Source organism: Misgurnus anguillicaudatus, chromosome 13, assembly GCF_027580225.2.
Source record: "Misgurnus anguillicaudatus chromosome 13, ASM2758022v2, whole genome shotgun sequence".
Taxonomy (NCBI): Eukaryota; Metazoa; Chordata; class Actinopteri; order Cypriniformes; family Cobitidae; genus Misgurnus; species Misgurnus anguillicaudatus.
Window position 1 is genome coordinate 9,639,650 of NC_073349.2, and position 24,042 is coordinate 9,663,691.

Sequence of the window (24,042 nt, forward strand, 5' to 3'; positions counted from 1 at the left end):
TTTAATGTTATAGAGCCGGTTTCATGGACGGGGATTAGACTAATTGTAGACTAAAATAAATGTAGGATCAGTCCAAACTGAAAATAACTTGCACTGACATATCTTAAAATACATCAGTGCCCTTTGTTTTGCCTCAAAATGCACACAAGTGATGTTTTAGTAAGGTATGTTTGTTTAAACTAGGAGTACACTTTAGTTTTAATTATATAAATAGTTTTAAAAATTCCCTGTCCGGGAAATCACCCCAGAGTGTTTATAATGTAGAGTTTAGAATATAAAAGTAACATAATTAAAATTCTCTGTTTTTGCTGAACCTGTGGCTGAATTGACAATAAAACAAATTTCACCTTGAACTTACAATCTTATGCAACATGCATTTTATGATGACACATTGTGTTTTAATGTAAATGCAAAATATGTTTAATGTGATTTTTCTAATTATTGTATGATTTTAACACACAAACCTTACATTACACTTACAAGTAAACAAATTGTTTAATCCGAATTCATACTTGTAATTCACACTATTTGGTGACTTGTCCCATTGGTGTGGTTTTGTTTATCAACTAAACTACAGTGGAAATGTCATTATTTAATTATAAGATTATGTTGAATATAGCATGAACATCAACATATATATATATTGTTTAAGTATATATACTATTACATTATAATATTTTAAGCATTAGTTCTTTGTAATTCTAGCAAGTTAAATTAACTTTCTTTTGTTAATAATTAGTAAGACTTTATTTAAATTTTTTTAAATTAAAGAGGATATTTGTTTTGTTATTCCTCTTTTGTTTCATTTCTTGATGAATTTGTAATAATACTATGTATTCTATGATTTTAAGATTTTGTCATAACAATACAGTGTATTGTTGTATAAAAAGTAAATAGAATTTAAATGAAAGTATAAGTGATTTTGCATTCCTTTATTTACAATTTCTTTATTAATATTAATTTAAAATAAGCACATAACTTTTACGTTTTATATACATTTTATCTATATGCACCAGTAGGTGTCACTGTCACAAAACTGTCATGCATTCTAAGGTTAATCAATTTAATTTAATAATATAGCACTTTTCACAATTGTACATCATTTCAAAGTAGCTTTTCATGGAAAAAATAAAGTAAAGAAAAAAGCTAAGAAAAAAGTAATGCAATTTTTAAATATACTTTATGATGCAGTATATGAATAAATATGGGAATAGACTAATATTACGTTATTTAAATAAGAAATAAATGTGAATTGCCCAAAGTATATTGTAACGGTGGCCCTTTTGGTTAGAGTTTATATTTACAAAAAACAAAATCTGCTATAGGGGAGAATCGAACCCGGGTCACCGTGTCGCAGGTCCGAGACACTACCGCGACGCCACAAAGTCACGTGACTAAATGTTTTCTCCACACTAAAACTTTATTTAAATGTTCGGGCGCCAGACAAGACTTATCTTGTCAATTCATATGACCTAAGAATAGCCCCGGATAGCAACAAACCACCCGTTACACAAAAAAATACAACAATAGAACAACGAAGAAAACACACAATTGTACTCCAGTGATGCAGTTTGGTGCTGGTGGTTTATTTCAGGTAATTCAGATGAAAAATATGACGTTTAAATGTCAATGTTGTAAAAATACAGGCGGGGTATGGACAGCGTCATCTTGATGGTTCATTTTCCACAAGATATCACAGAGTGCACATAAAAGAAAAAAGAAAAAACATTTGTAAATAATCGGCATATACATTTATACATAAATCAAGTCACAAATCCTCTAATAAACGATCATTTTCAACATGAAACATACAAAGTGGCACTTAAATCTTTAATCGTGAGTGATGTTTGAAGGTTATGAGTGTGCGTGTGTGTATCAATGTTAGGAATGAGGGTGGATACAACGAAATAGCGTACGGGTACTAACGAAAGTTTACGGAAGTGGAGGTCCTCGGAGTGAGGTGTAGCAGCTCTCTGTCCTCATAACAGACGGGAAAACAATCCAGTTGTCCGTAGCGTATTTCAAGTTATCGACTGGAAATAATGCTCACACGATCCAAGGCCAAAGCTCCGCGTTGCACTCGTCCATAAACTCAACAGCCATCATTCGAACAACATCCGTCCTCTCACGACAGGCCCACACTCTCACCCAGGTAAACAAAAACAATGACGCAGTACTTACGGATGCAATGCAGTCTGTTTTATTTACTTTTCTCCTTCCGGTTCTTCCAGGTTAGCTCCACCCATTACTCCTCCCTGTCTGATCGATTCGTGGACACAAACATGAATAATAATAAGAATGTAAAAATATAGTGGCGTAAAGTTTCTGCACTGCCACAATATTATGAAATAATAAAGTATGGAGGTATTCAATTTTGTTATTACAGTTTTTCTCAGTCACTTTTGTACACTTCTCACATCAGAATTAAAATTCTCAATTGAAATTGTCATTTAGTATTCACTAAGTCATAGAATATAGTCTATAATACATTATAGAATTCAGCATCCCTGCAAAATTCACAAGGAAGTAATCAATTGTCAATGGGAATTCATTAATTTGGTAGCATGATAGTAGACATCAAGTGGATCAATTGTGGGGTGAACATCATAGTAAAGTGGAATTGAACTTATTTGTCTTAGATGTCCTCTGTGAACCAAGGATAACACAGGGGAACAGACGCAAGATGTTATTAAGGCTACTTACATTTAATATTAAAGGCATACAGTCATACAGTATAATAAATATGACTGTGCTCATTATGACAATGATTCACATCAATACACAAAAGTTTATTCACTATTCAGTAATGTATTCACTTTAGACAGCTTTAAAGTTGTAATTCTATAAACCAGGTTTTGTAATTTTATAATTAAAATGCAGCCATATTTATCATTGTACATCTATGCCATAATAGACTATCATAATTGATTGATCAAAATATATTTTCTGTTCATCTGAAAAAAATGAATTCCTAAAGGTTAAGAACAAGATGCAAATGAGAAAATTTTGAAAAAAATTAATTTATAAGTGATCAGTTTAAAGCCAATTTCATAAAATTTATAAACAGCAAGTGGAACTGTCTCAAAACACAACAAAATCCCCTTTGATAAAATAAAACTCTTACCCAAGGTTTCACAGAGTCAACAGAAAATAACTTGCACTGACAAATCTTAAAGGGACACTCAACTTAAATATTTCAATTTTACCATTTTGGGATCTATTCAGCCAATCTCCGGGTCGGGTGGTACCACTTTTAACATAGCTTCGCATAATCCATTGAATCCGATAAGAGAATTAGCAGCACACTTAAAAATAACCGGAGAGTTTCGATATTTTTCCTATTTAAAACTTAACTGTTCTATAGTTGCAGTGGGTGATATTATGCAGTGATATTATGCAGCACCCGAAAACAGCCCTCTGCTATTGAAAGTTACCAAGGGAACTATTTTTGGCCACTGTGTAACATCATTGCACCTCCTCCAGCCATGGTACAATAGCAAAGTCCTTGATTATTATGCAGGAATGAGAGTACAGTACCTTGGATAATCGGATTAGAAAATTGCAACTTTTAATTTTCTGTCAGTTTTACTACACAATGTAACTACAGAAGAGTCAAGTTTTCTGAAAAATATTGCAACTCATACAAAAATACATTTTCTAAGGCATTAATCTTAATTTAACTAATTCTTAGTCCAGTAGTATTTTCTGTGAAACTAGGCCTTAGTGTATATATAATCCACAGACAGATAGTCTATGTTATATTAACAAAATATATTAGTGTTAAAAAGTAACATTGTATGAGCATTGAAGTTCATGAGATCATGAACTGATGAATGAACATTACAGTTTTTCTCAGTTGCTTTGGTGCATTTCTCACATCACTATTTACATTTGCACGACAGTTAATGCAGTTCTCAAAATTAGTACAAATTACACAACCTAGTTTATAACATGCAAAGCGTGTCACCTGCCCAAAATGGATAGGTCATTTTTTAAAAGCAAGTATTCATGTCATTGAAAGTGTCAGTGTCATCAAGATGAAAAGTCCTGACATCATTGTTTATGAACAAGATAGTCAAATAACTTTATCATGTTTTCATTATGAAAGTTTACTGTGTAAATGTTTTTCAATGCAAAAAAGTCAGATCTTGGTGACACTACCTGAAAATGCTCAAGACAGCACTATATACTATTTACACAGTCATTTGAAAAATACAGTAAAGTTACACATTACTGTGTTTAGTGAGGTAACTGAGTACAAGACATTGAATATGTATGTTTCACATTTTTACTGCATTATGCTCTTTGCAATTCTAATTTGTTCACAGCATTGTGCAAAAGAACAAATAAACCTTTATTTACCAAAAAATAAACTCCCTTTGGATAGAGCTGTGCTCTATAAGTTATAAGAGAAATATAAGTGCAAATTTGGACTGTTGGTGGCGCTAGACGGTTACAGATAGAGACTCAAAATTTGCTGTGTAGACACATTGGACTGTCCTTTATCAGTGTGCCAAATTTAATAACTTTCCTATGTATGGTTCTATGGGCTGCCATAGACTGCAATGGCTGAAGAAGAAGTTAGCAACAAAAATAATCTATGTTTTTGTCTACTGCAATCGTCCTTCTGTTATTGACAATCATGAAACATTAGAGCACTGATGGACATGTGAGTGGTGTTTGCAGTGGCAAAACATGGGTCACATCATGTTATAACAAGTTTAATAACTCAAAAGAGTATCCCCGTGTCTTTACAATGTTCTGATGCAGAGATATAGCTTTTGCAAAAACGGTTGATAAGGTGTTCTCAATGGTTGCTAGGGAGTAAATTGGCAACCACCAGTGATCATAGTCAAAGCCATGAAAGGAATAATCCATAATGACTCATGGTTTTAGATGTGTTGTTGCAGTAGTTTTAGGCAAAAATACCAAATTATATCTCAAAACCAGTAGGTGGCGCAATGACAAAATTGTGCATGCAACATCAGGTCATGATTGTGTTACATCTAGCTAGTTTTATGACAATACACTTTAGTTTAGTTAAGAAACAGTTGTATGACCATAAGGCTGGCTTGTTATCAAAGCTTTTGTTCAATTATAAGGCCATCTAGTGGTGCAAGCACACAATTTTTTTTGTGTAGCCTCAGAATGTGCTCATGCATCAGCGTATCAAATCTGGTGAAAAAAATCTCTTTTCGTTACAAAGTTACAACCATTTATGTGTAAAAAACACAAAATTTAAAGGTAATTTTTCGTTTTTTGCAATTTTCGGCCATTTCTGATGAAAATTTTAATATAACGCCAATAGAACTTTTTGTTCAGAAGGTAAGGTTAGTTTCTTCTTATGGTGTTTTTGAGTCGATCAGAATTACGGTCGCGGAGATATTTGCGCGTGTTTTTTAAGCGCTATTTTGCCGCACAGGGTTAACCGTAAGGCGAATCCTGGCATGTTTGGTATCGTTGGACTCGGCAACTATTCAAAACTCCAAGGAAACAAGTCCCTTGTAAATATGATGATCATAGCCAAAGTTATAGGCCTATAAAACATTCGTCTGGCCACTAGGTGGCGCTGCAACGAAACTGTGCATGCTCCCTCAGTTCCTGACTGGCATCTCAAGTACCAAGATTTGTGTCAATAGGCCTAAGTTTGGTGAAGATACAGCCTAAAATCTGTTTTTTTGCGCTCTACGTAAAATTCGTTGATGCGCTATACGACAATGGATTGGTTTATCAAAATTATTTTAATAACTTTTTGCCATGAGTGTCTCTAGATGCTGCATACCAATTTTCGTGGAAATCGGCCAAAAGCTCTAGGACGAGTTCGCAAAAGTAGGTTTTACGAATAATTCAAAATGGTGGAAAAATTTTCATGACGGAAAATGACGTCATAGGGTCCATTCGAATCGTCTTGAGCCAAGGAATCAGAGGAAACAAGAATTTCATTTCTAGGATTTACGGATCAGAAGTTATAAGCAAAAACATAAGTTCAACTTTGGACTGTTGGTGGCGCTAGCGGGTTTGAGATAGAGACTCCAAATTTGCTGTGGATAATATTTGGACTGTCCTTTATCAGTGTGCCAAATTTCATAACTTTCCTACGTACGGTTCTATGGGCTGCCATAGACCGCAATGGCGGAAGAAGAATAACTAATAATAATAATAATAAAATTAAGAAAACTAACAAATACACTAGGGTTCTACGCCCCTTCGGGGCTTGACCCCTAATAATTAATATAGCTGCAAGCAGCAATGCCGGGGTCAAGCCGAAAAGGGCACAAACGGATGTAAAATTGAGATTGGATAAGCAGATTGAAGAACCTAGGTAAACCTAATAATTTTAGATGAAAAAACAAAAAAGTTATCAACAAAATTAATCTAAGTTCTTGTCTACTGCAATCGTCCTTCTGTTATTGACAATCATGGAACATTAGAACACTGAAGGACATGTGAGTGGTGTTTGCAGTGGTCACATCATGTTACAACAAGTTTAATTAGTCAAAAGAGACCATCCCCATGTCTCTACGATGTTCTGATGCAGAGATATAGCTTTTGCAAAAACGGTTGATAAGGTATTCTCAATGGTTGCTAGGGAGTAAATTGGCAACCACCAGTGATTATAGTCAAAGCCATGAAAGGAATAATCCATGATGACTCATGGTTTTAGATGTGTTGTTGCAGTAGTTTTAGGCAAAAATACCATATTCCATCTCAAAACCAGTAGGTGGCGCAATGAAAAAATTGTGCATGCAACATCAGGTCATGATTGTGTTACATCTAGCTAGTTTTATGACTATACACTTTAGTTTAGTTAAGAAACAGTTGTATGACCATAGGGCTGGCTTGTTATCAAAGGTTTTGTTCAATTATAAGGCCATCTAGTGGTGCAAGCATACAATTTTTTTTGTGTGGCCTCAGAATGTGCTCATGCATCATCGTATCAAATCTGGTGAAAAAATCTCTTTTCGTTACAAAGTTACAACCATTTATGTGTAAAAAACACAAAATTTGAAGGTAATTTTTCGTTTTTTGCAATTTTCGGCCATTTCTGATGAAAATTTTAATATAACGCCAATAGAACTTTTTGTTCAGAAGGTAAGGTTAGTTTCTTCCTATGGTGTTTTCGAGTCGATCGGAAAAACGTTCGCGGAGATATTTACGCGTGTTTCTTAAGTGCTATTTTGCTGCGCAGGGTTAACCGTAAGGCGAATTCGGGTATGTTTGGTATCGTTGGACTCGGCAACTATTTAGAACTCAAAGGAAACAAGTCCTGTGAAAATATGTCAATCGGAGCCAAAGTTATAGGCATGTAAAACATAAGTCTGACCACTAGGTGGCGCTGTGACGAAACTCTGCATGCACCCTTAGTTCCTGACTGGCATCACAAATACAAAGTATCGTGTCAATAGGCTTAAGTTTGGCGAAGATACAGCCTCAAATCCGTTTTTTTGAGCTCTACGTAAAATTTGTTGACGCGCTATACGACAACGGATTGGTTTATCAAAATTCTTTTAATAACTTTTTGCCTTGAGTGTCTCTAGATGGGGCATACCGATTTTCAAGGCAATCCGGCAAAAGCTCTAGGACGAGTTCGCAAAAGTAGGTTTTATGAATATTTAAAAATGGCGGGAAAATTTTCATGACGGAAAATGACGTCATAGGGTCCAATCGAATCGTCTTGAGCCAAGGAATCAGAGGAAACAAGAATTTAATTTCTAGGACGTACGGGTCAGAAGTTATAGGCAAAAATATAAGTGCAATTTTGGACTGTTGGTGGCGCTAGTGGGTTAGATATAGAGACTCCAAATTTGCTGTGGGGACACATTGGACTGTCGTTTATCAGTGTGCCAAATTTCATAACTTTCCTACGTACGGTTCTATGGGCTGCCATAGACCGCAATGGCGGAAGAAGAATAACTAATAATAATAATAAAATTAAGAAAACTAACAAATACAATAGGGTTCTACGCCCCTTCGGGGCTTGACCCCTAATAATAAGAAAACTAACAAATACAATAGGGTTCTACGCCCCTTCGGGGCTTGACCCCTAAAAAGAAAACTAACAAATACAATAGGGTTCTACGCCCCTTCGGGGCTTGACCCCTAACTAATAATAATAATAAGAAAACTAACAATAACAATAGGGTTCTACGCCCCTTCGGGGCTTGACCCCTAATAATTATTATTATTATAAAAAGAAAACTAACGGATACAATAGGGGTCTTCGCCCCTTCGGGGCTTGACCCCTAATAATAATTATTATTATAAAAAGAAAACTAACAAATACAATAGGGTTCTACGCCCCTTCGGGGCTTGACCCCTAAATATAGAAAATGTATAACTAACAACGTACATTATGCTGTAAAAATTACTTTTTTATATTGTAGTTCCTGATAGCTAATGCATAAACTAATAAATACTTGATTCAGATTGGTCAGTCACAATAATCCAATGTCTTTATCCCAAATAACATCTCCTAAAACTGACATTTGGGTACTGCATTGGGATGTGCATTGGGTACATCTAATCTTGACAGGTACTACTTATACTTTATAAATGTACTTTATAAAACGTTTAGTTCCAGATCTTTTTTCTAAGTGAAAAATTTAAGGTAAATAAACTTTAAAAAATTACTTAAAATTGTAAAATGAAAAATCTTTTTCTTAGGTGTTACCAATTGTAATTTTATAAGTTAATCCAATTTTTACTCTTTACAGTGTGTGTTTTATTTATGATGAAATGTCTATGACCCAACGATTCTGTGTATCCTTGCTCAGCATCCTTAGCACGTAAATATACACTCACCGGCCACTTTGTTAGGTACACCTTATTACTACCAGGTTGGACCCCCTTTTGCCTTCAGAACTGCCTTAATCCTTTGTTGCATAGATTCAACAAGGTACTGGAAACATTCCTCAGAGATTTTGGTCCATATTCACATAATAGCATCACAATTTGCTGTAGATATGTAGGCTGCACATCCATGAAGCGAATCTCCGGTTCCACCACATCCCAAAGGGGCTCTTTTGGGTTGAGATCTGGTGACTGTGGAGGCCATTTGAGTACAGTAAACTCATTGCCATGTTCAGGAAACCAGTCTGAGATGATTTATCCTGCTGGAAGTAGCCATCAGAAGATGGGTACACTGTCGTCATAAAGGGATAAACATGGTCAGAAACAATGCTCAGGTAGGCTGTGGCATTGACACAATGCTCAATTGGTACTAATGGGCCCAAAGTGTGCCAAGAAAATATCCCCCACACCATTTCATCACCACCACCAGCAGCTTGAACCATTGATACAAGGCAGGATGGATCCATGCTTTCATGTTGCTGACGCCAAATTCTGACCTTACCATCCGAATGTCGCAGCAGAAATGGAGACTCATCAGACCAGGCAACATTTTTACAATCTTCTATTGTAAAATTTTGGCCAGCTTGTGCGAACTGTAGCCTCATTTTCCTATTCTTTGCTGTCAGGAGTGACACCCAGTGTGGTGTTCTGCTGCTGTAGCCCATCCGCCTCAAGGTTCGACGTGTTGTGTGTTCAGAGATGCTCTTCTGCGTACCTCGGTTGTAACGAGTGGTTATTTGAGTTACTGTTGCCTTTCTATCAGCTCGAGGCAGTCTGGCCATTCTCCTCTGACCTCTGGCATCAACAAGGCATTTGCGCCCACAGAATTTCCACTCACTGGATATTTACTCTTTTTCTGACCATTCTCTGTAAACCCTAGAGATGGTTGTGTGTGAAAATCCCACTAGATCAGCAGTTTCTGAAATACTCAGATAGGCCCGTCTGGCACCAACAACCATGCCACATTCAAAGTCACTTAAATCACCTTTCTTCCCCATTCTGACACTCGGTTTGAACTGCAGCAGATCATCTTAACCATGTCTACATGCCTAACTGCGTTGAGTTACTGCCATGTGATTGGCTGATTAGAAACTTGCGTTAACGTGCAGTTGGAATGGTGTACCTAATAAAGTGGCCGGTGAGTGTATGTGAAACATTCTGTTGCTGTTTACAGTTAGTCAGATTAAATTTTTCCAGCGGAAGGAAGAATTTTTGTGGTTTTACTTCATGAAAGTTATGTTTGCTTTAATATTTGTATTGTTAGGTTACGGTTTTATAAAAGCAATAAGGTACACAAGCCTAGCTTAAATAAGTCACAGCTGAAGGCCTTCGCGTCATGCCAAACAACACCCTTAGCCTTAACTTATTCCACAAAACACCACAGCCTCTCGTACTTTATAATTTATGTATGACTCACTGTCTAGTTTCTAAATGAATGGATTCGAGTCTTATTGTAAATGTTAACTTCTTATGGAATATACAGTGTTGATGTTAAATATATTATGGATAAAGTAAACGTTTTAAAAAATGCAAACAAAATGTACAATATATATTTAATTCAAAAGTGTAATTTTTTCATTTAATATTAACATTTGAACAAAACTATTAACGACAATGGGAATAGGCCTACACTGTAAAAAAATTCAGTAGAAATTGCAATGTTATTGCAGCTGGGTTGCCGGAAATTTACTGTAGATTTACATTTATGTTATTTACTGGCAAGCGTTTGTTCAAAGTTAAATAAATTTTAAATATTAACAAGTCTTTATCTTTACAGAATAAAACTATACAATAACAGCCTCATGCAAAGCATTCTGGGAACCAGAAATCATCATCAACCTTTTTCTGTTTTTGCTTCATTTTGTTTTCCAGAATGTTTTTCTTGATTCTGTGTTTTAGTTTTACTCTGTAAAGACAAAGACCTGTAAACGTTTAATGTTCATTTAACTTTGAACAAAATGTTGCCAGCAAAAAACATACATTCAAATCCACGGCAAGTTACCGGCAACCCAGCCGCAATTTCTATGGAATGTAAATTTGTCGAAACACAATTTTTTTTAGCACAGAATTGGGTTGTCTTTTGTAACTCACTATGGGACAGTTTCCTGGACAGGATTTAGATTAATCCAGGACTAGGTCTTAGTTATATTAGGACATTTAAGTAGTTTTTCCAAAAAACCTTACAAAAAACAATGTGTGGCCCCCCTTGTGTACGGTGCATTCCTTCGCGGCCCCCCAAAGAAAATGTATGATAATTTTGTTCTAAAACATAACAGTTTAATTAGACAAAACCAGGGCCGGAGTGGGACTCATTTTCAGCCCTGGAGTTTCATGCCTTAGACCAGCCCACTTTAGTTCACGACTGACTATTAAAATAATATCTTTAAACCCTCAGTAGTATAAGTCTGCAGTAGTGCACTGTTCTCTGCAGCCTTGCAATTCACTGTATTTTTCAAATATATAATTTCATATTCCGTGCAAATGCAGTAAACAATTATAATTTTTGCCATAATCATGCAGCCCTACCATAAGACCATAATATTACTAAAGTAAACTTATTCAAAAACTAAAGGAAACAAATGTGTTTGTGTTTTCCTCTATATTTCTATTTCTAAAAAATGGAGTCTTGAGATTAACTGTTGGGTTGATAACGTTTGGAAACCCCTGATATACAATACACAAGCAAGATTTATCAAGTATGCATTGGAAACAAATGGAAAAAATCTGTATCTTTTTTTTAGAACTTAGATCATGTCTATTGCTAAATAACGTAGGCCTACATTGTGTTAAAAAAAAAGAAAACATCATGGATATACTTTTGAAACTACTTTTTAAAAATAAACTAATGAGTTTTGCATCAAATAGATTTTTGTTCCTCTTGCAACGATGAATAATGACTATTCATAGAGAATTCATCTATGACTTGGATAAAAAATACGTTTTGTAAATTCTTTTCCTTTTAGAGGCCAGCCCGTTTGTATTAAGACGCGCTCAAGTTTATTTAAAATATAATAGACGCGCGGCCGGACGCGCTCAAGTTTATTAAAAATATAGACGCGCTGCCGGCAAGCGCACTCAAAAGACGCGCTCAAGTTTATTTAAAATATAATTGACGCGCGGCCGGCAAGCGCACTCAAAAGACGCGCTCAAGTTTATTTAAAATATAGACGCGCGGCCGGCAAGCGCACTCAAAAGACGCGCTCAAGTTTATTTAAAATATAATAGACGTGCGGCCGGCAAGCGCACTCAAAAGACGCGCTCAAGTTTATTTTAAATATAGACGCGCGGCCGGCAAGCGCACTCAATATAGACGCGTCTGAAACAAAACTCGTGTTCAAGTAAGCGCTTTGAAAACCAGAAGACAGCGGCACGTCCTGCGTTTCCCATGCGTTTTAGATGTCAATGAACCCTAATGCAAGAATTCTTCCAATAAGTGGTCGGGACTCGGGACACAATCAACTTGTGCATAAAATGTAATGTTTGCATACATAATTAAATAAATATTATACATATAATATGATTCATACTGTAAAAATAATTGACTTACCATTAAGAACAATACAGATACATTACAGAAATGCACACATATACATCTCAGTAGCCATTAAAACTTTAAATATATAAATAATAAAACCTATAACGTGATAAAAACGCCATAAAAACACTACTCTGAAGGGAAAAATAGGGGGAACATAGGGGGAACAGACTTCGACACAACAGCGGCGAGGACATCTCTCACCCGCAAATACGCGTCATCCCGGTGGCATGACAACACCGGCCCTCGTGGCCAAAAAAAACAGACCGGCCCACCGGGAATCCTCCCGGTTTTCCCTATGGCCAATCCGGGCCTGGACAAAACATATTAAAGTATACAAAGTAGTGCTGTTGGTGTTAGCCTTTTTTTTTTAGGTTTAATTACACAGAATTCATGATAAATGAATGTATTTAAAAAATGTCATAAAACTGGGGTTTGAGAACCACTGATCTACACGATGGCGCCTCCCCTCAATATGAAGTGCAGAAGTCAAGACATTTAATATGCACATTATGCCGTTTTATATGCAAATGAATAACAGAACAAAACTGTGCTGCTCCATATTAAAAGATCAGATTTGAAATTGCAATAACTCTTCATCAAACGTGGATGTAGTCCAATCAGAAGATTTAAAAGTGGTAAAAGAAATGTACACACAAAACTTTAAATAATTATGCAAACATCACTCTACTATTTAGTAATTAGGATATGCCGTGCATTATGTGCTAAAGTGACAAATACCAACGCAACACCCGAATGCGCGCAATGAGTTGCGCGTTTAATTGCATTGCATGACAGTGCACTGCATAGCGCAGATGTTGTCAGAAAATAGGCTGCTTAATAATATTACAGCAATCATGCAGCAATCACGTGAAGCGCTTTTCTGTCAACCTTATGCACTAAACAATGAAGAGTGACGTGACAGCAAGTTCCGTGGACATGGCATGGCTTCGCCGAAAACACGTTTGTAAACCCGAAAATTTTGGTGTACGTTTATAGTTATAGGCTGCATGCGTTGTCTCACCCATTAATAACCAAACTGCTCCTGAAAGCAAACGTATTCAGAACTTAAATTCATGACGATAGCAACGTGATTTCAACTGATACATAATGTAAAAATGTGTATATTGTCCACCTCCCCTGAGATGCTCTAAGAGGCGCGCCCCGCACTTTGAAAGCCCCATGCGTTAGAAGACTATAGAGAAAGTCATTCATTTAATGAGTTTTTGTTCCAGTGGGTGGCGCTGATCGGGTTCTCGCAGATGGAGGGATGATTCTCCATCACATGCTCCATATGCCAGGAGAAAGTGAACGATCATCGCAGTCTCCGCTCGCTGTCTCTCTAAACTCAATCCAGAGTAGGCGGAACTGATTGCGATTTACACCAGATCAACTGAGCCACAGACACCAGCCACGATGCCCAGTCCGCTGCTCTGTGTCATGGGGGAAACCTTATAATCTTCGCGTCTCTCTGCACATTCACATTATGATCGCGAACAGTAGAAGTGTATCGAAGAGGATGGAGATCCTGCGCGCAGCATCAGTCTCGCTGGCTTGGTGAAACGCACGGTAAGCGCGCACGATGATGTCTCCATGCATATGCTTTATAAATAGCCACATTACGCATATCACAAAAATGCTTAACTTTGATGGTTATTGGAGACGCATTTAATGCTTTGCATTGTTGATGTGAAGTTTAATACATTCTTATCTGGCACTTTATGTAACCATTCTATATAGGCTAAATGTGCAATATGCTGTGAAACATTTAAAGACAGTACATGTTTAAAAACATAATTAAGTCTGCACTCAGATCTTTTGGAGTAGACTTGAAAATATTGAATGGGCTCATATCGATGTCCTTATCGATTCTGTTTTTTCTTGAGAGGGGAGGTATAAGGAGGAGAGTAAAGTAATGAGGTAAAGATGGGTTATAAGTGTGTCCTGAATGAATTTCTCATTGTCCTGTTCCACTTACAGAGAAATTGCACAGAAGAATACTATGTAGCTATAGGATTTTTGTGAACAATGGCATGGTTTATTGAGCATGATACGGCATGGACTTTTGGATATATATCCATATTAGGTGGTCTTACAATTGCATTGTACATGAATATGCAAATAAATTAAAAATACATACACTGTCAAAAAAAAAAAAAATCTAAATATGTACCCCAGCTGTCACTGGGGCGGTACCCTTTTAAAGGTCCTAATACCACTCTTAAAATGAACGTGTTAAATTAACACATCTAAGGTGTTGTTATTAACTTAACACATCTATTGTTATTTTTGGAATAACATACTTTGTGTTGTTTTAACACATCTTGTGTTGTCCATTTCATTTATTTGATCTCAAAATCAACACGAAATGACACATAATGTGTTAAATAGTTTAACACAATACAATGTGTTAAACAATTAGCACATCCTTTCTTAGAGTTTACAGATATTTATACATTTGGTACCATATGTATCTCTAAGGTACTAATATGAACTCTTTAGTTAAGGGGTACTTTTTGAAATGGTACTGCTCCAGTGACATATTTTGACCCTTTTTTGACAGTGTTAGATGTATTGGTGTGACTGATTAATGTTAATTTAGTGTTTCCTAGCACCTGTGATGAAACAGCTCCATTCGTAGTGCAATTAATAGTGCGATGCCTAAGTGTCAAGTTATTCTGGGTGCAGCAGGATAGACTTCATTCAACCAAGAAAGTGACTTCACACCAGGAGCTTATGTCCCCCAGCGCATGCTGACCGAAAAAACTGCCAGAGTCTGTCCAATATAGTGAATATGGATGAATGAAATCCTCTTACGCTGCAAGTCAAGCTTTTACTGTGTGTGTGTGTGTGTGTGTGTGTGTGTGTGTGTGTGTGTGTGTGTGCGTGCGTGTGTGTGTGTGTGTGTGCGGACTACACAGCGGGTTAAGTGTATGCATTCATTTTTTCACCTGTCATTATGTCATACTCAAAAATATAAAAAAATTATATGTCTATATCTATATAAAATATGTGTACTTTAAGTATACATTTACATTGAATCGCACCTTCCGTATATCATTTGCTTATATGGTACACTGTCAGAAAAATGGTCAAAATATGTATCGAGCTGTCACTGTTGCAGCAGTACCCTTTAAAAAAGCCCTAATATGTACCATTAGGTACAGATATGTAGACATTTTACCAATGTGTACCTATAGGGTACTAATATGAACTCTTTATGTCCAAAGCTGTACTTTTTGAAATGGTATCACCCCAGTGACAGCTGGGGTAAATATTTGGACCAATTTTCTGACAGTGTATTATTTAACCACTCTCACTCCCTACCCATGTCAATTATGCATGGGTTTCATGAATATATAGTACTGTGCAAAAGTTTTAAGGGGGTCACACACCGGACGCGCAGCTCCACGTTGTGTCTAGGACAACTCTGATGTATCGTAGAACCGGAAGTGTACATTAAATAGCGCAAGCTTAGTCAGATAGCATCTACTTCAAAATGCAAAATATACGTTAGCAGCCAATGTTAATCGTTAATGAAGCTGTGCGTATATTCATAGAAAACAATGTGTTCGTTTTTTTTACAACGGTGCTGCACGGCACTGTGCTGAGCTATGCGTCCGGTGTGCGACCTCCTTTAGGCCACTATCGCCAGCTTTGTTGTTTGATCAGTTGTTTTAAAGTTTTAATGTCCATCCATACTTATTTTTCACTCTTTTTAAAAAGATACAAACAGAAAATACGTACACAAATATGTAAACAAAAAAACAAATTTAGAAACTAAATGTCTTCTTCCCGCATCAGTCAGTATTTATTGTGACCTCTCTTGGCACGAAACAGTTCTTAAGCTTTTTTGAGAAGACTGCAGGGTTTCCTGCAGCACTTTGCAGTTCGGGCCTCCCGCCTAAGCTGGGAAACCCTACCGCCTTAACTAGGTCGTCCAAAAAAAAGCGCGAGCGGGCACGCGAGCCACACGTCCGAAATGAGAAAGACGTGGTCCGTACCGTCACTGTCTGGAAGATAACTAGCCAAAACATCTCAGAGAATAGTGCGGACACGCTTCACACCGCGAGCGTGCACGCAATCCACACGACCGAAATGAGATAAATACGTGGTCCGTCATGTTTGGAGTATAGCCAGTTGATAAAACGCGTGTCCGTCCACTGAAAAAATGATGTGTTAATTTTTTACACATTGTGTGTTACTTGATTTAAAAAAAAATACTTTGTTACATGTTTATTACCGCTAAAAGTAGTGGAATTACAGTAATGGAATTACTTTGTAACCCGTTACTCCCGTCACTGTTTTTAACACAACTTGTGTTGTCCCTTTTATTTATTTTAACACGAAAAAACGCCTTAAATGGCATGACACACACAATGTGTAAAAAATTAACACATCATTTTTTACAGTGTGAGAACTGTAAGTGGACTTATGTTTTGGGTTTATTTAAGCCTGCTATTGTATTAGTGTATAGTTCTTGCTAATTTTAAGTAAGTTAGCTGGTGATTTTGTTGTTTGAGCAACCTGCTAGCTAGGTTTTACGTGCCTGTTGAAGCAATATAATTGTTGAGCGCTCTTGCTCACGTTATTTATGTGCATTATTTACATGCTACAGTAGTTACACTCCTTTAAGATAATGAAATTATTAATAGTGGGAAATAATCAGTTTTTACAATTTTTACAACATCTGCTTTAGTTTGTGTTTATTAACCCTTTAGTTTCACTTCATCACGCAGATATTCCCGTTAGAGGATGAAAACATTTAATTCATTAATAATCTAGTAAGTGTTCATTTTCTGTCATAGTTTCTTAAAATTACGTTTTATTTGAGTGTTTTAAATAAAAATATTTTAATTTTCATCTTGACGCGTACGCCCCGCCCCTTTGATTGCCACACCCCGGAACCGCCCACCTGCCCAACCCTACCACCTCAACTAACAAATTTTCTGCTGGAAACCCTGGACTGAAGTCCTGAAGGCATTCGATTAGAATTAAAAATTAGGGTTTAATTTTATTTAGGTTTAAGAGATCCTGCAGCTGCCTGCTATTGCTCAAGTGGAAGGGAAGTTTTACTCTAAATACTTGACACTTCAGCTTATACTTTTATACTGTACTATAATACTACATACACATTTCCTGTAATCTAATGATGGCATGGTGGCCTAAGACTTTTGCACAGTACTGTATAAAGTGAACTAACAATGTATTTTTATTTTTATTGTCTAATGCATCAACTAAACTTGCATCCTCAAAAAAGGCCATGTCCGTCAAAACCACTAGCAGTCTTAAAAAGCGTACTTCTTCCACTGGTTGGCTGTATATTTATAAACCTACAACATCCTGACAGATGTTATTTTTAACCACATGGCCGGAGTCTGTGTTATCATGTGACTGTCACGCTTTTGCAGCAGGATGCAGAAACCAGCTCGATGTGACTTAGGTGCACGATTGGGTCAGTTTGTACTCTCTGTCTGTTTTGTGCTGACGCTCTCCCCCGTGCGCTGTGCACGGCATGGGCTTAGTATGCACGCCATGCACTCCTGTCACTGTTTGTGTCAACGTGTATTCAAGATCACGTAACAACGGTACGCTTCAGACAGACAGAGGAAGTGTGTGTGAGAGAGATGGAAAAATGAATTGTCCCTATGGATTAGAGAGGAATATGTGTGACCGTGGGGAGGATTTAGGGCATCAAATGCAATGACTGGAAAAAAATCATTAATTATTAACACTATACAGAAGCAGGGCAGGAGGAGACCAAAGGAGAAATGAAGATGAGAGCGAAGGGAAACCCACAAATGCAGCCTACGTCAAAAATGAGTGGTCAACGTGTGGCACAGATTAAGCTTAAATATCGGGGATTCCTGCAGAGATCATTGATAACTTTATAAACCTTAAGTTAGGAAAGAACCCTTATTATGAAGTACCATATTAAGTTTTTTTGCTTACACTTCTAATATTGCACCATGAAAAAGTATAGGGTGATATTTCGGACACAGACATTGTTACTGGGTTTTGGTTTAAAGCACTTTTGATGGTTTACTTTTGGAAAGGAACATAAAAAGTTCAATTTTTTTTAAGTAACCATGCCTTGTAATCCACAATCAGATATAATCCAACATACTGTAGCTATTGAATGACCTGAATGCCTTAGATTCATTGGCGTCATCTTCTGTGCCGCGCTTGGCGGAGAGGTGGTGCCCCGGCGGAGAGACGTTCTCTTGTTTCTTTCTTCCCACCACGGATGACAGAAAGTAAGATTCATGTTGACGTTCCTCTCATACAGGCAGACAGGAACCCCCCTCGCCATCTATTTCTCATCACTGGCTATCATATGATCAGGAAATAGGACTGGGCTGCATCAAACTCGATAGGCATTTAAGCACTTAGCAGTATTTCGGGGCCTGTTGTGATACGCATTAGACTAACAGGCTTCATCCATAACACTACACAATATTGATTCATTTCCTCGGGGCGAAGGGCATAATAGCCTTTATCTATTTTCTCTACTCATCACCCGTGTTGCCTAATCACTTTGACGGTTCTCTGACTTTAAAAGACCTACACCGTCTCCAAACGGTAAAAAAAATACAGGCATAATTCGTTCGTGTCTAAGGAAAGGTGAAAGGGGTTATTGATGCCACTGGTTTGCCGTTATCATTGATAGTTTCTGCTTCTGAAAGAAATGATGATGCTGTATAGGGTGGGTGAATATTAACCGAAAGTGAAAATAAATGTGGAAATTAGCCATTTGGGAAAGATGACATAAAAATCACGGTCCTATTGAAGGGATGTCTGTAAGTGGTTACAGGTGATATGTATTGACGTATTTTTTAAGTATGATTTGAGATCAGCTTCCCTCGCCCTTATTTTGCCGTGCTGGGTCCTGGTTTCTGGTTGGGGTAATAAAGTGTTGTTACGCAAGGCTGTACGCGACAGGAAAAGTGCAGCGCGATTGTAAGCTGCAGAGCATCCGCCCGAAGCACACACACCACAGATCTGTCTGTAAAATAAAGATATTTGATGTAGCGAAGGAATGCTTGAGTAACACTGGAAATACATTGTATGCTATTGTTTCCCAATCTTTTGTGTTATACACACCCACGGCCATATCAGTAAAACTCATGTACACATATGTCGTCACCAAAACCCAAAAATATCTTCTTGTATAGAATCCTAAATATGATTTTTTTAAAGAAATATTTGAAGAGCTAAAAGGGTTAGTTCACCCCCAAAATTACTATTTGATCATAAATCAGTTATCTCTGTGTCGTTCTAAACCACCAAGTCCTCAGATTGTCGTCAGAACACATTTGTAGATATTTTTGATAAAAACCAGGACTGTCCCATAGACTGCAGTAGGGATGTCACGGTACCAAAAATGTAGTAGTCTGTACCAATACCACAAAAAGTACACAATACTCGGTACCTAAGTCTGTACCACAGTTTGTAAAAAAGAACAATTATAAGAACAATTTTTATTAAAACATTTCAACATTATCATCAGTAGTTCAATAATAATATTATGAAGCGACGAGAACAATTGTGTGCGTAACAATTTGTTCTCGTTCCTGGTCTTGCTGACGTCATCTGCTTACGTAGTTGCCAACGTTTTTTTGTTTTTGCCTTTATTTATTTAAGCGTTATGTAGACATTGTAAACGACACTTTATAAATGCACAAATTACTTGCCAATGTATTCTGTGTCTGTACATTGGCAATTATGTTAACTAAATCAAATAGACACAAGCCACCCGTTTTCATCAAAAATATCTAAAAATGTGTTCTGAAGACAATTGGAGGACTTAGTGATTTAGAACGAAAGACTAGCCTGATCTCACAAGAATTCGTACGTAGTTTATCAGCTGGCAAATTCGTATGAATTCGTCTGAAATGAATCGTACAAATACATATGAGTATTATATAAAACAATAACGAAATTCCACCCCTAAACCCAATGGCGCAAAAGCAAATCATACAAAAATGTACAAATGTGGTTGTATGAATTAATACGAATTAGCCACCGCGTAAAATGCGTACGAATTGCCATGAGATAGCGTTGGAAAAACAGTCAAATTTGTTAAATACCAAATAAATGACTAAAGTGACATTTCTCAATTACTGACTACAGTAATAACATTTTCATTGTCATTAAAGGTGACAGAGAATGAAATAAACATTTTTACCATTTTACAGTACATTGTTAAACTTAACTGTAATTTCTACAGTTACTTACCACAAAATGCCCAGTAAAATACCATCATTTTCTTTTCCAGTTCATTACTGTAATAAGCATTGCATTATGGGTATTACATTTAATTTACAGTGATGTTTTAAATTTGCGGTAGACTGCTGTAAAACAACAGCAGTAGTGCTACTGTAGTTGAATAAAACTGTTATAAAAGCATATAACATCAAAATCATTGAAAAATAAAATATATCTATGAAATGAAATACATTTTATTTATTATGTTTTTAGCAGTAAAGCAAATTTCAAAATGTGAATTGTTTTGCGAGCAGTGTAAATAATTTATTGAGAATTGTAGATTATGGATAAATGCTTGACCGTCAGATTTGATTTTGACCTCAAGACTTCAAAACACTCGTGACGTGAAGATTTCGCTCTTTGGAGTGTCGGGAGAGTGACAGAAGAGTCTACTTGGGGAGGTAGCGAGTAACTTTTATTAAGTGACTGTGGCACTGTGGTAGTGTTATGGATCTATGACATGGGTGACCCGGGTTCGATTCACCTTCAAGGCAATATATTTTTTTAAACTAGGTTACAGTAAGGGTATTATACTGTAAAATGGAACTGCGGTAAAGGCATCATACTGTAAAAACATTTACAGTTATGGTACTGTAACGGGGCAGTTACCGCATATATACAATAAAAAGTCTAACAGTGTAGTCTACCCGCATTCACGAACATACGAAAAGTGAACATCTCCATTTCATAAAAATTCCTCCTTTAGAAATGTCGGCCAGAAAATGGCCCGATCTGAACAACGGAAATGCACCTCACTGCCCCCCCACTCTCATTCAATTCCCTCCCCTTCAAAATAATTTGCGGCAAAGTTTACATTCTTTTGAGTGGCAGCAAAGGCAGCCAATCAGCGTTGAGTACTTGCATTTCATAATGAGGTTGCCAGTTGAGCCCGAAGAGAAGCCAAATAGGTGCAAAACCACAGGTTTAAAATCCCCCCACAGCTTTCTGAGAGAGGTTTTTAGAAAGCTTCTAAGGCATTACAGACCCAACCGAAATTTTGTTGTCTACATGTCACATCACAGAACAAGGATAAATACCCCGTTCAATCATTCTATGTCACCTTCAAAGGAAAACACCACCGTTTTTCAATATTTGACTATGTTCTTACCTCAATTTTAATGAATTAATACATACCTATATTTAATTAATGCGTACATTGGCTTCTAGCCTAGCATTTCACTTAGCATTAGCATGTAGCCTAGCCCCATTGATTCCTTAGGATCCAAACAGGGATGAATTTAGAAGCCACCAAACACTTCCAAGTTTTCCCTATTTAAAGACTGTTACATGAGCAGTTACACGAGTAAGTATGGTGGCACAAAATAAAACGGAGAACTATATTGTATGGCGGAAGAGCACTTAGTTTGCAGCACTTCGACCTTGGCGCCCAGTAACATCATTACTCCTGACTACTGCTCCTCTCGCTCAAACATTTGTCAATATTACTGCGCCCGAGGTCAAAGTGCTGCAAACTCCTGTAACAGTCTTTAAATAGGGAAAACGTGGAAGTGTTTGGTGGGTTCTAAATTCATCCCTGTTTGGATCCTAAGGAATGAATGGGGCTAGGCTAAATGCTAACACATTCACGACGCGCTGTACAAAGATTAAGTGCACGTATTGAAAAATGATAGCTATGTATTAATTTGTCTAAGTTGAGGTAAGAATATTGAAAAACAGTTGTGTTTTCCTTAAGGTGAAATCATCATAGGAGCCTGATAAAAATGCTCATATACAAGAAAACATGTGAGATGCACTTAGAGGGTTTTGCATCTGAAACTTGTATTTCCTTTTCACAATTACATCATGCACAAAACTGTTCTAAGACACGCGCTCTCTTTAATTATTCGTACTTGGATTCTTCCCACACAAATGTCCCACAATGCACCGCTTCATCCATCCTATATGACAGAACGTCTGGATCAGCCCCATGACCCCTTTAAAGAACATTATAGCAGATCCTTCCTGCATCTCCAGAGACCCGACTGTCTGCTGCGAAGCCAGACATCAAGTCGATTCGAGTCATTTAACCATCGTATACTGACTAATCTGAGATGTTTCAGCACAAAACGCTAAGGAAACAGGATGTGTGATTTAAAAACGGACTAAACGAATCGAGTGCTTGGTTTGTTTTTCATTATAGTGTCAGTTAAGCAGCACCATGGAGACTAAGATAGAGACATCGTAGAGTTTATTTATAGTCAGTATGTTTACAATCACATAATCTCTGCACTGTTGCTCCGGCAAACGGCAACTGCATACTTATCAACACCTACACATTGTACTGAGTGTCAACATTTTGCAGTCTGCCAGGAGGTGAAAGAGTAAAACAGTGTGTGCGGTAGGAAATCAGTTGTGGTAGTTCAAAGACTCTGTGGTCTTACGTGTGAAGAAACACACGCTGGCACACAGAGATGCGTTCAGATACACATGGTGACGCACACACACCCATCCAGTACTGTCTTCCTTACCAGTGTGAACTAACAGCAGACTAGTGCTGGTCTATTTTTAGCAAGTGCTTGCAAGAAGCAGGCACATGTTAAAATGTGGCTCGGCAGCAGAGCACCATTTGCTATCTCTGCTATCTGTTACTGTACGTATGCACGAAAATGAATCTTTAATGTTACACGCAGCTTAAAAAATCCTGATAAATATGTTTTACATTCATGCATTTGGCAAATGCTTATGCTGGGATTTAAACCCACATCCTTTATGTTGGCAGTGGCATGCTGTACCCAGGGGCGTGGTTGCCAAGAGGATGGGAGGAGGTAACCACCTAATTGTTAAAATGAGCAATTACAGCCCACAATATTTACATTTATGCAAATGACAGACACTTTTATCCATTACAACAAGTATGCATGATCAGTATGGGTGTTCCCTGGGATTAAACGTACAACCTTTTGCACTGCTACTGCAATTCTCTACCATGTACAGTTGACTTTGACTGTACTTCTGTAACCCAAACAAAGCATGTTGAATAGGGTTGAAAGAATACAATATCGATTAAAAAAAGTTATATATTTAAAAAAAAATCGTACAAGATTCATGACAGCTGTTTTGTTTAAAGTTTACATCGTAACCACTAGATAGCATTCTTCTGAAGGTTTGCATATGGTGGTGTGTTCTTAATGACAGCATCACAATGTCGCAACATATTTAATCGCAACCCCTTCATCATGATGCGTATTGTATCGTAAGATTTTTGTAGATACCCATCCCAAATAATAAGGGGTGTGCTCTTGCTCTCGTTGTGGTTGATGTGTGCTTTTCTGGGAGAAGTGCCCATACAAGAAATCTGCCCTTTATTCAGGACCATACTCAAAAAAAAAAAAAACTTTACAAAACTTGTGTGAACACTGACGAAGTGTATTTGGCACAGAAATGCTCCA

General features: G+C 37.1%; 1 long non-coding RNA gene across 2 annotated transcripts; it reads right to left on the bottom strand.

Annotated features, from left to right (window-relative positions):
• Window positions 1–1,565: 1,565 nt before the first annotated feature.
• Window positions 1,566–2,067, bottom strand: LOC129423522 (uncharacterized). 2 transcript variants are annotated; one of them, XR_008637763.2, is made up of 2 exons: window positions 1,927–2,067; window positions 1,566–1,667 (listed from the first exon to the last, which is right to left on the bottom strand). It is a non-coding gene; the product is annotated as an uncharacterized lncRNA (long non-coding RNA). The 2 variants fall into 2 exon arrangements; XR_012373060.1 differs by having other exon boundaries at window positions 1,917–2,058.
• Between the last annotated feature and the right edge of the window lie 21,975 nt (window positions 2,068–24,042).